The 13,022-nt window shown below is 42.5% G+C and overlaps 1 non-coding gene across 1 annotated transcript; it reads left to right on the forward strand.

The window, feature by feature from the left end:
* The first annotated feature begins 7,867 nt into the window (after positions 1 to 7,867).
* trnak-uuu lies at positions 7,868 to 7,940 on the forward strand. Its single transcript has one exon. It is a non-coding gene; the product is annotated as a tRNA-Lys (tRNA).
* Positions 7,941 to 13,022: the final 5,082 nt, after the last annotated feature.

The raw sequence follows: 13,022 nt of genomic DNA on the forward strand, positions 1-13,022 counted from the left end.
TGTCACCTCCTCAGCACACACATTTGACATTCAAAAACATACTTAAATCAAGCTGCATTTTGCATGAAATGAAAATGGATATGTTTTTCCCCCAGTGGAACCAATGGAAATGTGCCTGCACCTTCAGAGAATCTGAATGTGGATGGTATGGCAACACAACCTGTCCCTGATTTGACAGTCAGGCGAGACTTGAACCTTCGCAGTTCAAAACAACACATTTGGGTCGCTCCAAACGTGGTGCGTTTTATGGACTTCAGACTCTTTGTTATTTTTTACGTGCCTGGATAACTTATGAGAAAAACTGGCCTTCTGTTAAGGTACTCTGCAGTTTTTGAAATTTTGTAGAGAGATATGCCTGTTTTTAGCAATGGAAGGTCCACATTCGATGTCTTTTGTATGCACATCCCGTGAGATCATTCCAACAAGAGATGCCATCGAAGGCACGGGACACAATTTGTGCCAGTGTTCTGTCGATTTGTCCTGCCTTGTCGAAAAGTCCTATTTTTATACCAAACTTATAGTTATATCTATCGATATATGCTACCATATTGGAAAACACTACAGCAAGGAAACTGCTACTTTAGTCGCCAACTGACGACTGAAGACTCACCTCTTCAGGCTGCACCTCTCCCCATCCCACCCTACCTCCCTGTAAATGACTGTAAGCTTAGGGTTGTAACTAGGTAGCTGTTTTGTAGGTGACTTAGTTAATGCACCTGCCTTAACTACTGCTTGTATTTTTGCATAGACTGCGTTGTTGCTGTTCTCATTTGTGTTAGCTTTAAACAGTTTAACCTTCAGGGTCCAAGTTGAACTATGCGGTTGTTCCCTGCACTTGGACCGGTACTTCTCTCTAGGTTTTTCGACATACTTGTTCCTGGTGATGGTTATACACTTTGTTGTACGTCGCTCTGGATAAAACCTCCTGCCAAATGCCTGTAATGTAATGTAATGTAATGCCAAAAGGTCGGTTGGGCTTTGTACCATATCAGAAAATGCTTCAAAGCTAATTTCATTGTTATTTTCATTAATTCATCCACCATCAGTCTCAAAAACATTTTGACTTGGGTTTCCCAGTGACTTTAGAGCCAATTCCTTTGCTCTGATCGCAAATCTCTCCGCTGCAACACATTGAAATGATGCAATTTGCATGCGTGCCCAGTACCCCTTGGGACAACTCGATAGGTAGGATGCAATGAACACCTGCGGCCCTACTATTTAAATAACACTCCTGCAATACAAACATTTTGTGGTCAACTTGAGGTCAGTGCAGCCCCATATTACAGCAGCACCTGCTGTAATTCAAGCTCAACCATCTATGCAAAGTACAACAGTGTTGAAAACATTGCAATGATCCTGCCCTTAGTAAACAGATCACCATCAGTACAGTTTCAGGATGATAATGGGTACGCACCTGTATGTAAGGGGAGTGACTGATGAGGAGTACGCACACACTTTTTGACTGTGCCATGGAGTCATTGTGGGAGTGTACAGTATATGTGTGTGTGATAGCATGTTTTGATAGCATGTTTTGAGACACCTTATAGTTTTTAGAATTGCACAACGGGTGCTGTGCTTGTTTGTCTTATCTCAACAAAAACAACATACGAAAATGCCAAGTTACTCAAAAACAAAGCACTGTCTGTAAGTCATTAATTCAAACTTGAAAACGGCCTGCTGTCTTAACTCACACAAATTTAAGAAGCTCTATTCCAAATCAATACTACCCAATGTTTCATAAATTATTTCATGTCATGACTTGGCCCTGTGTTTTTTCATCCTAACATATAAAGAGAATGTCATTCCTTGTGTCACATCGAAGTGTCAATTAACAAAAAATGTTTCATAGAAGAAGAAATATATTTAATTGAAGAAATCATTTAATTGAATGTTTTAAACAACTGATAATTTACATCAAATCTACACTCCAGAAACGATATGTTTCCACTTGGTAGCCAAGCTACTGCGACAATTTAAGAAAATAAATCTGCTGTCATGAAATGCATATGGCTTCCCCTTGGTAACTTTTCCTAAACATATGTATTGAACATTCTGATATTATTTGAATATCAATATTGCCTAAGGAAATAAAGTTATAAAGTTTTAAACACTTACTTAAATGGTCATGATGCTTAATGATACTCTTTATTTATATGTGGCCTAAGAAATGGTGAATTTTTTTTCTTCAAATCATTGGAATTTATTGTTGTAATGTGCTCTCTTTTACTAGGCATGCTAGAGGAAATAGATGAGACACTGGTCAATATGATTGTATTATGCTTCTGAAACACACAACGCATTTTCATTGCACTTTAATAATTATCGTCGTCTCGTCATAATTATAACAATATGTTTAATTTGTACAATGATTAGACTGTTGGAGATGGCTTTGAGAATACATGGCAGTAGCATTAATGTTCATGAACTAAATTATACAGTAAAGAGTCAAGTGGTAGTAATTCACTCATTTCAGTTTATCACCGCTGTGAACAGTAATGCCAGCCTTATTTATTGACCAGGAGATGTCACTACAGAGGCACGTGTCAGATGCTTCATGACACTGCCACTTGAAACAACGCAATTGCCTCGGCTGTGTCTTTGCTTTGGGAGGCTTTCCTCTGTCCGTCGCTAATGTGCAGCATCTGGTTGGGAGCGCTGATGATGGTCATGGGCTGGGAGGTGGCGTTCTCTCTCAGCCGCTAGCCCGTCTGGATGGGAAGCTTCGGAGCTTCAGCAATCCAGTGTAGAATTGTTGTTTATCTATGGCGGCAGTGTGGCACAGTGAGCAAGGAACTGGGCTTGTAACCGAAAGGTCACAGGTTTGGTTCACTGCTGTTGTACCCTTGAGCAAGGTACTTTACCTGCATTGCTTCAGTGTATGTCCAGCTGTATAAATGGATACTCTGAATAAGAGTGTCTGCTAAATGCCTGTAGTGTAGGCTAATGTAATGTACAGCGCCTTGCAGAGCGCGTCTTGCATGTTCCCCGTAACTGGAGGATGGCTCCAGCTTCCACAGCAGTGGCAGCACCTCCTGCTCCCCCATCAGGGGCTTCCACTGGTAGGCTACTCACCCCTCGCCAAACCATATATGAAATTCCATTTATGAAATTAAGCCACAGCTAATGATTTTGGAGACCCGGGGCCAGAATGCTTATTAAATGTTTGAACTTAGATTTGTTATGTGACAACAAATCCTTTTGCTTATTTCCAGACCAATATGTGTCATTGTTGGAGAATGAAGAGACAACAGCTGTCACTCCAACCCTCGCTGAAACAGACATTCCCTTTGCATTCTGACATCATAATCTACTTTGGTTGCCACAACTCAGGGAAATAAATGCCATCAAATTTGAGGAAGCACATCGAGGTAAGTAAAATAACGTTGCCTACAGCATCCGCTTATTCCGCCCAAGATGAACTAAGCTAGCTAGTTAGCTTGCTGTTCTTTGCCAAGCAGGAAAGTGCTTGCTGCTATGTCCGATTTTAATACGCAATTTAGTCATGGTTTTCACTCCAGCTGTGCGACTCCAATAGACAGCGGCTGTCAGCCCAAGGCTCACTGAAACAGACATTCCCATTAAATGTTGACAGGGGTGAATTTATTTCTGAGGGGGAAATTATTTTAGATGACACCTGTACTCTCCAACACTATGGTTCATCAGTCACGAGTTGTTTATGTTACATTTCTACTTGTCTGCCTGATAAAAAAAGATAATATATCTTGTTAGTTTTTGTTATTATTGTTATTTCTTATTATTTCAGCTATTATCTAATATTACTTGTGACATCACTGAGCGATTTCTGAGCTGCACGTAGTTTCTGTAGCTTCTGTATTTCTTTTCGCGTTCGCTTATTGTGTGGTACTAAAGAAATATTTACCAGACCAAGCAGTATGGCTATGACTGAAGTGTCGGGACTGCATAAGCAGTCAAAGGCAAGTTGCAAAATAACACAACAATTCGAATGTTTATTTAACGTCACAAGAGAAACCAGTTCACGAATGTTATGGAAGCCAAATAAAATGGAATTCAGTTGAGATCGGCTTCAAAATTCTGCTTCTATTACGTCAAATAATGTCGAGGAAAAGTCTTTATAAATAGCCACCGAGAAAGCCAAGATACAACTAGAATTGATTGTCTGAAAGCTCTTAATGGTTAAAACTTTTCTCATAGTAGATATGCGATCATCAAACAAAGCGCTCAAAATAACAAAATGTTCAGCTCTGATGATTTGGCTAAATCGTAAATTTAGCCAAATAAGGAGGTCATTATCGAATCGGGTGGGCTGTGAGACTACACCAGGTAGGCAAATTTGCCATTGATTTTACACTTACAAACAAAACTGTTAGCTAGTTCACAAATGTGCGTCGCAACTGAAATATCGATATAAGTTAAAATGTCTTGTATGAATGAAGTAATTTTGGTGTCACTCAGGGACATATCATGGACTGGGCCACATTGAACCCTGTAGTAAATTTACTATTGGTCTGCCCTGCCACGTCACAGTGCACAAGTAGATTGACTTTAGAAGCTATTTCAGTCTTTCCCTGAGAAGCCTCCTCCTAGTTCATAAACACACATTGCTGCTGAAAATTCCAGTGTAAACCAGCCTAAACTGGTCACGCTGCTTTAAACTGTGATACGTTTTGATACTTTCAGCTGGTCAACCAGTTTGACCATCAGTTTACTCTACCTGCTTCATTGGATTTGACCAGCTTTGGCCAGCTACAGACTAGCTTTGAACAGCTCCAGACTAGCTGTGATGACTAGAAGTGTCTGTTTCATAGTTGTGTAAGCAAGGTGAAGTGTGAGTGTGTGTCACAAAGTGCCTTGTTCTGTTTCTTTTCATTCCAGACAGGTCCTCCCTATCGTCTGAGGCTGAGAGAAATCTCTCCTCAGGGACCAGACTGGTCAAGGAGACCAGCTTTCGGGATGCAGCCACCCAAACAGAGGAGTTTACCACATCAGATTGTGCCACACAGGTGGACGAGACCATGTTCACCTGCAGTGTGTCCCAGGATGACGTTTCGCAGGTTAGTGAGACCCTACCAGGTCAGCTCCTGTGTTCGTCAGTAACGTGTTTCTGAACATCCATTAGAATATATCATATTGCAATATTGCTGTATCTCATGCAGATTATAATATCTATGGTTCTACTTGTGTGCAAAAAGTTCATTAATAAATTGACACTAATCCTTTATGGAATAGAAAACATCTGTTGGGTAACGGTAATGTTGTGATATTTTGTTTGTAGCAGGGTGTCAAGTGTGTGTGCTGGCTCACTAATCGGCTGAAGTGTTTGTCATAAAAATCTGCTGTGACACACTCCTGCTGTGTAGACTAGATTTAAATTGACTTTTAACAGAGCAGCAGTGCTTCATGCTCCTGATTACTTTGCTTCTTTTTCAGGCCTCTGAGCAGTGCCTGGATTCTTTATCCTGGCATTCAGAGTATGCTGAAGAGGCCCACAAGGTCTGCTTGGGTAAGAGCTTGCCTACTGTTGCTGCACACGGATGGCCAATAGATGGAAAATGGCTTCTGCTACTGACGGCCCCAGAGAGGAGCCAATCAGAATGGGTGTTGCTGAATGGACTGACTTGCCTGTTCTGTCCTGCTGTACAACATCCTGCATCATTTTGATCATGCACGCAAGAGTCACTTCTGTACACCATGTGACTGCAAATTTGGAGCTCCAGTTCACTCTACTGCTTTCAGAATGGACTGGGCTTAGGGGAATTGCAACCAGTATGAATAGGGGTCCTGGACACAGTGTTATCTTACTGTGGGACTGTGCCATTCTCTCTTGGACAGCTCTGGAAATGCACGCACTGGAAAACCCCCCCTTCAGCACAGGGTTCCAGCATTCCAAAAAGAGCTCCTTCCAGTCGCGCATACCTGTCCTGGCTCGCACCACCAGCAGCAGAGGGGTAAGTGCTGCTCTCCCAAGACCCGATCTGATCCTGCTGGTCAGAACAAAAATGTTCTGCAGATTAAACAAAACAGCTTAGCTCGTTGTCTGACCATTTAATTTGAATTTAAACTTGTTCCTGGTGGCTAAATGTCATGTTGTCTTTTTGTTTTGTTGTTATATTCTAGAGATGTAAGGATGTCCAAAAGATGGGAACCATCACCCATGACGTACGCTGTCTGAAAAAAGCTTGACTGGTGAGCAGCAGCATGGTGTGGCTGAAGGTTCACTTATGCCACAACCTCAGTAATGATACAGAGATTGAGATGGGCAGCTGCTGTTGTGTGGGTAGGTTCATTGTGTACTTGTAGCAGTGGAACTGTTGGTAATTCCTCTTGTTTTGGGGTACTCTGTTCTCAGCTGGAATTGGACACAGTCAAGCAAATGGCAAGATAGCAGCGGATTGTGCAGACCTTGTTGCAGCGCGCCACAGGCCCTTAGCCAGAACACCACCCCAGCTCATGACCTTCTAATTCCATCTTCCCTCAGAACCACATTCCATCTTCCCTCTAAACCAGCTGCTGATACTATCTTCCTTCTAAGCTACCTTCTGATACTATCTTCCTTCTAAGCTACCTTCTGATACTATCTTCCTTCTAAGCTACCTTCTGACACTATCTTCCTTCTAAACCACCTTCTGATACTGTCTTCCTTCTAAGCTACCTTCTGATTCCATCTTCCCTCTAAACCAGCAGCTGATACCATCTTCCTTACAAGTCATGTCCATCCCCATATCCCCCTTTTCCATCTCTTCAATAAATAATTGAAATGGCGTGATCCGAATTTCACGATTCTGTGCAATTTCATTGGAACCCATGGACAAGAAGAATTAGCTATTTTAGACAAGGGGAGACCATAAAGGGCATTCATAATATTTTCTCGTACCCAATTAGATATGTGATTATTAGATATAAAGTATCAACGGATACTATATGTATAATGATTTCTATGTGTAAAAATATATACTGTCATTTCTTCTGAGATAATTGAATATTGTGTAGAAATGGTATAGTCCGGATAATCATTTGCTCTCAGTGGTGGCTGGCAGTAGGTGGGTGTAATTTAATGGGTGTAATGGATGGGCTGAATCTTTTGGGGGAGCGACATAGCTCAGGAGGTAAGTCCAATTGTCTGGCAGTCAGAGGTTTGCCGGTTCAAACCCCGCCCTGGGTGGGCTGAATCTTTTGGGGGGGCGACATAGCTCAGGAGGTAAGTCCAATTGTCTGGCAGTCAGAGGTTTGCCGGTTCAAACCCCGCCCTGGGTGTGTCGAAGTGTCCTTAAGCAAGACACCTAACCTCTAAACTGCTCTGGCGAATGAGAGGCATCAATTGTAAAGCGCTATATAAATGCAGTCCATTTACCATTTTGTTTTGTAAATATTTATAAAGGTTTGTATAATAGTTGGGGACACTTTTGTAAATAAAACACCCCACTTGGGTTGCGCAAGTTTGAGTCTCATCTCCAAAGTCCACTGTTAAATCCACCAACCAACCATCCTTGTAACAAGCCCTATGACTCAAATGAATGAAACAGGAAGAAAGGGTGGAAGCCATTGTGTTTTAAGTCTTGGGCCTGAAGTCACAGTGGAGAAATGACTGGTTCCTTTCAGAGCCTGCTGTTCCTTCATAAACTGCAATATTTTCATATAAGAAGAGTACAGCAGGAAATGAAGAGCTGAACCCGATGTGATTTGAACATGCAACCTTCTGATGTGGAGTCAGACACGCTACCATTGCGGTAGGGGGTCAAAAGGAATCGCCACCTTCTGTGAATTGACCACATTAGCATATTATTATGAATGAGCAACTCCCCAATGGCAAATATCAGTGATTATGAATGTTATTCATCGCCCAGTATAGGTCAGACTCCAGGTCCCATGAATTTAACTCACAGAAAGAGCCCGGATAGCTCAGTCGGTAGAGCATCAGACTTTTAATCTGAGGGTCCAGGGTTCAAGTCCCTGTTCGGGCGAAATAATTTACAGTGCTTGATCCAAAATAACACTGTGCTCTGACCACAGACTGTGGTTTTAACTCATGATGCACTAGTTTCAAATCAGCAATACAATGAAAATTTACTGATTGTGAATATTTCTGTGTCCCAATGTGGAACCCTCTCCAGAATCAATGGGTTTGTTTAAATAGCTTGTTCTTACTCCTTGCATCCCGATATGGATCCCTGTCCATTTTTTATGGGGCCATTCCAACTGCTTATTTTCACTCTTTGCATCTCTTCCTTATATCTTTTCCTTGCCCCTTTGTACTACCCACCAGTGGATGCAGGGAGATATGCAAGGATGAGATACAAGAATGCTTTGGGAGGCTTTCCTCTGTCCGTCGCTAATGTGCAGCATCTGGTTGGAAGCGCTGATGACGGTCATGGGCTGGGAGGTGGCGTTCTCTCTCAGCCGCTAGCCCGTCTGGATGGGAAGCTTCGGAGCTTCAGCAATCCAATGTAGAATTGTTGTTTATCTGTGGCGGCAGTGTGGCACAGTGGGCAAGGAACTGGGCTTGTAACCGAAAGGTCATAGGTTTGGTTCACTGCTGTTGTACCCTTGAGCAAGGTACTTTAGTGTATGTCCAGCTGTATAAATGGATACTCTGGATAAGAGTGTCTGCTAAATGCCTGTAGTGTAGGCTAATGTAATGTACAGCGCCTTGCAGAGCGCGCCTTGCACGTTCCCCGTAACTGGAGGATGGCGCCAGCTTCCACAGCAATGGCAGCACCTCCTGCTCCCCCATCAGGGGCTTCCACTGGTAGGCTACTCACCCCTCGCGATGTCTGAAAGACAGACCAGACGCAATACACCGTGGGCACGTAGCAGCCAAAACCCGCCAAACCACATATGAAATTCCATTTATGAAATTAAGCCACAGCTAATGATTTTGGAGACCCGGGGCCAGAATGCTTATTAAATGTTTGAACTTAGATTTGTTATGTGACAACAAATCCTTTTGCTTATTTCCAGACCAATATGTGTTATTGGTGGAGAATGAAGAGACAACAGCTGTCACTCCAACCCTCGCTGAAACAGACATTCCCTTTGCATTCTGACATGATCATAATCTACTTTGGTTGCCACAACCCAGGGAAATAAATGCCATCATATTTGAGGAAGCACATCGAGGTAAGTAAAATAACGTTGGCTACAGCAGCCGCTTATTCAGCCCAAGATAAACTAAGCTAGCTAGTTAGCTTGCTGTTCTTAGCCAAGCAGGAAAGTGCTTGCGGCTATGTCCGATTTTAATACGCAATTCAGTGGTATTGCGTATTTCGTGTTGGTGAAATTTGTTTCTATATTTATATCACGAAACTCTACTAAATGAATTCCTAGAAGCGCGCCAAGTCATGGTTTTCACTCCAGCTGTGCGACTCCAATAGACAGCGGCTGTCAGTCCAACGCTCACTGAAACAGGCATTCCCATTAAATGTTGACAGGGGTGAATTTATTTCTGAGGGGGAAATTATTTTAGATGACACCTGTACTCTCCAGCACTGTGGTTCATCAGTCACCAGTTGTTTATGTTACATTTCTACTTGTCTGCCTGATAAAAAAAAGATAATATATCTTGTTAGTTTTTGTTAGTATTGTTATTTCTTATTATTTCAGCTATTATCTAATATTACTTGTGACATCACTGAGCGCCGAACGATTTCTGAGCTGCACGTAGTTTCTGTAGCTTCTGTATTTCTTTTCGCGTTCGCTTATTGTGTGGTACTAAAGAAATATTTACCAGACCAAGCAGTATGGCTATGACTGAAGTGTCGGGACTGCATAAGCAGTCAAAGGCAAGTTGCAAAATAACACAACAATTCGAATGTTTATTTAACGTCACAAGAGAAACCAGTTCACGAATGTTATGGAAGCCAAATAAAATGGAATTCAGTTGAGATCGGCTTCAAAATTCTGCTTCTATTACGTCAAATAATATCGAGGAAAAGTCTTTATAAATAGCCACCGAGAAAGCCAAGATACAACTAGAATCGATTGTCTGAAAGCTCTTAATTGTTAAAACTTTTCTCATAATAAATATGCGATCATCAAACAAACCGCTCAAAATAACAAAATGTTGGATTTGGCTAAATCGTAAATTTAGTCAAATAAGGAGGTCATTATCGAATCGGGTGGGCTGTGAGACTACACCAGGTAGGCAAATTTGCCATTGATTTTGCACTTCCAAACAAAACTGTTAGCTAGTTCACAAATGTGCGTCGCAACTGAAATATCGATAAAAGTTAAAATATCTTGTATGAATGAAGTAATTTTGGTGTCACTCAGGGACATATCATGGACTGGGCCACATTACACCCTGTAGTAAATTTACTATTGGTCTGCCCTGCCACGTCACAGTGCACAAGTAGATTGACTTTAGAAGCTATTTCAGTCTTTCCCTGAGAAGCTTCCTCCTACTTCATAAACACACATTGCTGCTGAAAATTCCAGTGTAAACCAGCCTAAACTGGTCACGCTGGTTTAAACTGTGATACGTTTTGATACTTTCAGCTGGTCAACCAGTTTGACCATCAGTTTACTCTACCTGCTTCATTGGATTTGACCAGCTTTGGCCAGCTACAGACTAGCTTTGAACAGCTCCAGACTAGCTGTGATGACTAGAAGTGTCTGTTTCATAGTTGTGTAAGCAAGGTGAAGTGTGAGTGTGTGTCACGAAATGCCTTGTTCTGTTTCTTTTCATTCCAGACAGGTCCTCCCTGTCGTCTGGGGCAGAGAGAAATCTCTCCTCAGGGACCAGACTGGTCAAGGAGACCAGCTTTCGGGATGCAGCCACCCAAACAGTGGAGATTACCACATCAGATTGTGCCACACAGGTGGACGAGACCATGTTCACCTGCAGTGTGTCCCAGGATGACGTTTCGCAGGTTAGTGAGACCCTACCAGGTCAGCTCCTGTGTTCGTCAGTAACGTGTTTCTGATCATCCATTAGAATATATCATATTGCAATATTGCTGTATCTCATGCAGATTATAATATCTATGGTTCTACTTGTGTGCAAAAAGGTCATTAGTAAATTGACACTAATCCTTTATGGAATAGAAAACATCTGTTGGGTAACGGTAATGTTGTGATATTTTGTTTGTAGCAGGGGTGTCAAGTGTGTGTGCTGGCTCACTAATCGGCTGAAGTGTTTGTCATAAAAATCTGCTGTGACACACTCCTGCTGTGTAGACTAGATTTAAATTGACTTTTAACAGAGCAGCAGTGCTTCATGCTCCTGATTACTTTGCTTCTTTTTCAGGCCTCTGAGCAGTGCCTGGATTCTCTATCCTGGCATTCAGAGTATGCTGAAGAGGCCCACAAGGTCTGCTTGGGTAAGAGCTTGCCTACTGTAGCTGCACACGGATGGCCAATAGATGGAAAATGGCTTCTGCTACTGACGGTCCCAGAGAGGAGCCAATCAGAATGGGTGTTGCTGAATGGACTGACTTGCCTGTTCTGTCCTGCTGTACAACATCCTGCATCATTTTGATCATGCACGCAAGAGTCACTTCTGTACACCATGTGACTGCAAATTTGGAGCTCCAGTTCACTCTACTGCTTTCAGAATGGACTGGGCTTAGGGGAATTGCAACCAGTATGAATAGGGGTCCTGGATACAGTGTTATCTTACTGTGGGACTGTGCCATTCTCTCTTGGACAGCTCTGGAAATGCACGCACTGGAAAACCCCCCCTTCAGCACAGGGTTCCAGCATTCCAAAAAGAGCTCCTTCCAATCGCGCATACCTGTCCTGGCTCGCACCACCAGCAGCAGAGGGGTAAGTGCTGCTCTCCCAAGACCCGATCTGATCCTGCTGGTCAGAACAAAAATGTTCTGCAGATTAAACAAAACAGCTTAGCTCGTTGTCTGACCATTTAATTTGAATTTAAACGTGTTCCTGGTGGCTAAATGTCATGTTGTCTTTTTGTTTTGTTGTTATATTCTAGAGATGTAAGGATGTCCAAAAGATGGGAACCATCACCCATGACGTACGCTGTCTGAAAAAAGCTTGACTGGTGAGCAGCAGCATGGTGTGGCTGAAGGGTCACTTATGCCACAACCTCAGTAATGATACAGAGATTGAGATGGGCAGCTGCTGTTGTGTGGGTAGGTTCATTGTGTACTTGTAGCAGTGGAACTGTTGGTAATTCCTGTTGTTTTGGGGTACTCTGTTCTCAGCTGGAATTGGACACAGTCAAGCAGGTGGCAAGATAGCAGCGGATTGTGCAGACCTTGTTGAAGCGCGCCACAGGCCCTTAGCCAGAACACCACCCCAGCCCATGACCTTCTAATTCCATCTTCCCTCAGAACCACATTCCATCTTCCCTCTAAACCAGCTGCTGATACTATCTTCCTTCTAAGCTACCTTCTGATACTATCTTCCTTCTAAGCTACCTTCTGATACTATCTTCCTTCTAAGCTACCTTCTGACACTATCTTCCTTCTAAACCACCTTCTGATACTGTCTTCCTTCTAAGCTACCTTCTGATTCCATCTTCCCTCTAAACCAGCAGCTGATACCATCTTCCTTACAAGTCATGTCCATCCCCATATCCCCCTTTTCCATCTCTTCAATAAATAATTGAAATGGCGTGATCCGAATGTCACGATTCTGTGCAATTTCATTGGAACCCATGGACAAGAAGAATTAGCTATTTTAGACAAGGGGAGACCATAAAGGGCATTCATAATATTTTCTCGTACCCAATTAGATATGTGATTATTAGATATAAAGTAGCAACGGATACTATATGTATAATGATTTCTATGTGTAAAAATATATACTGTCATTTCTTCTGAGATAATTGAATATTGTGTAGAAATGGTATAGTCCGGATAATCATTTGCTCTCAGTGGTGGCTGGCAGTAGGTGGGTGTAATTTAATGGGTGTAATTGATGGGCTGAATCTTTTGGGGGGGGCGACATAGCTCAGGAGGTAGGTCCAATTGTCTGGCAGTCAGAGGTTTGCCGGTTCAAACCCCGCCCTGGGTGTGTTGAAGTGTCCTTAAGCAAGACACCTAACCTCTAAACTGCTCTGGCGAATGAGAGGCATCAAT

The sequence above is a fragment of the Anguilla anguilla genome, chromosome 16 (assembly GCF_013347855.1).
Source record: "Anguilla anguilla isolate fAngAng1 chromosome 16, fAngAng1.pri, whole genome shotgun sequence".
In the NCBI taxonomy this organism is placed as follows: Eukaryota; Metazoa; Chordata; class Actinopteri; order Anguilliformes; family Anguillidae; genus Anguilla; species Anguilla anguilla.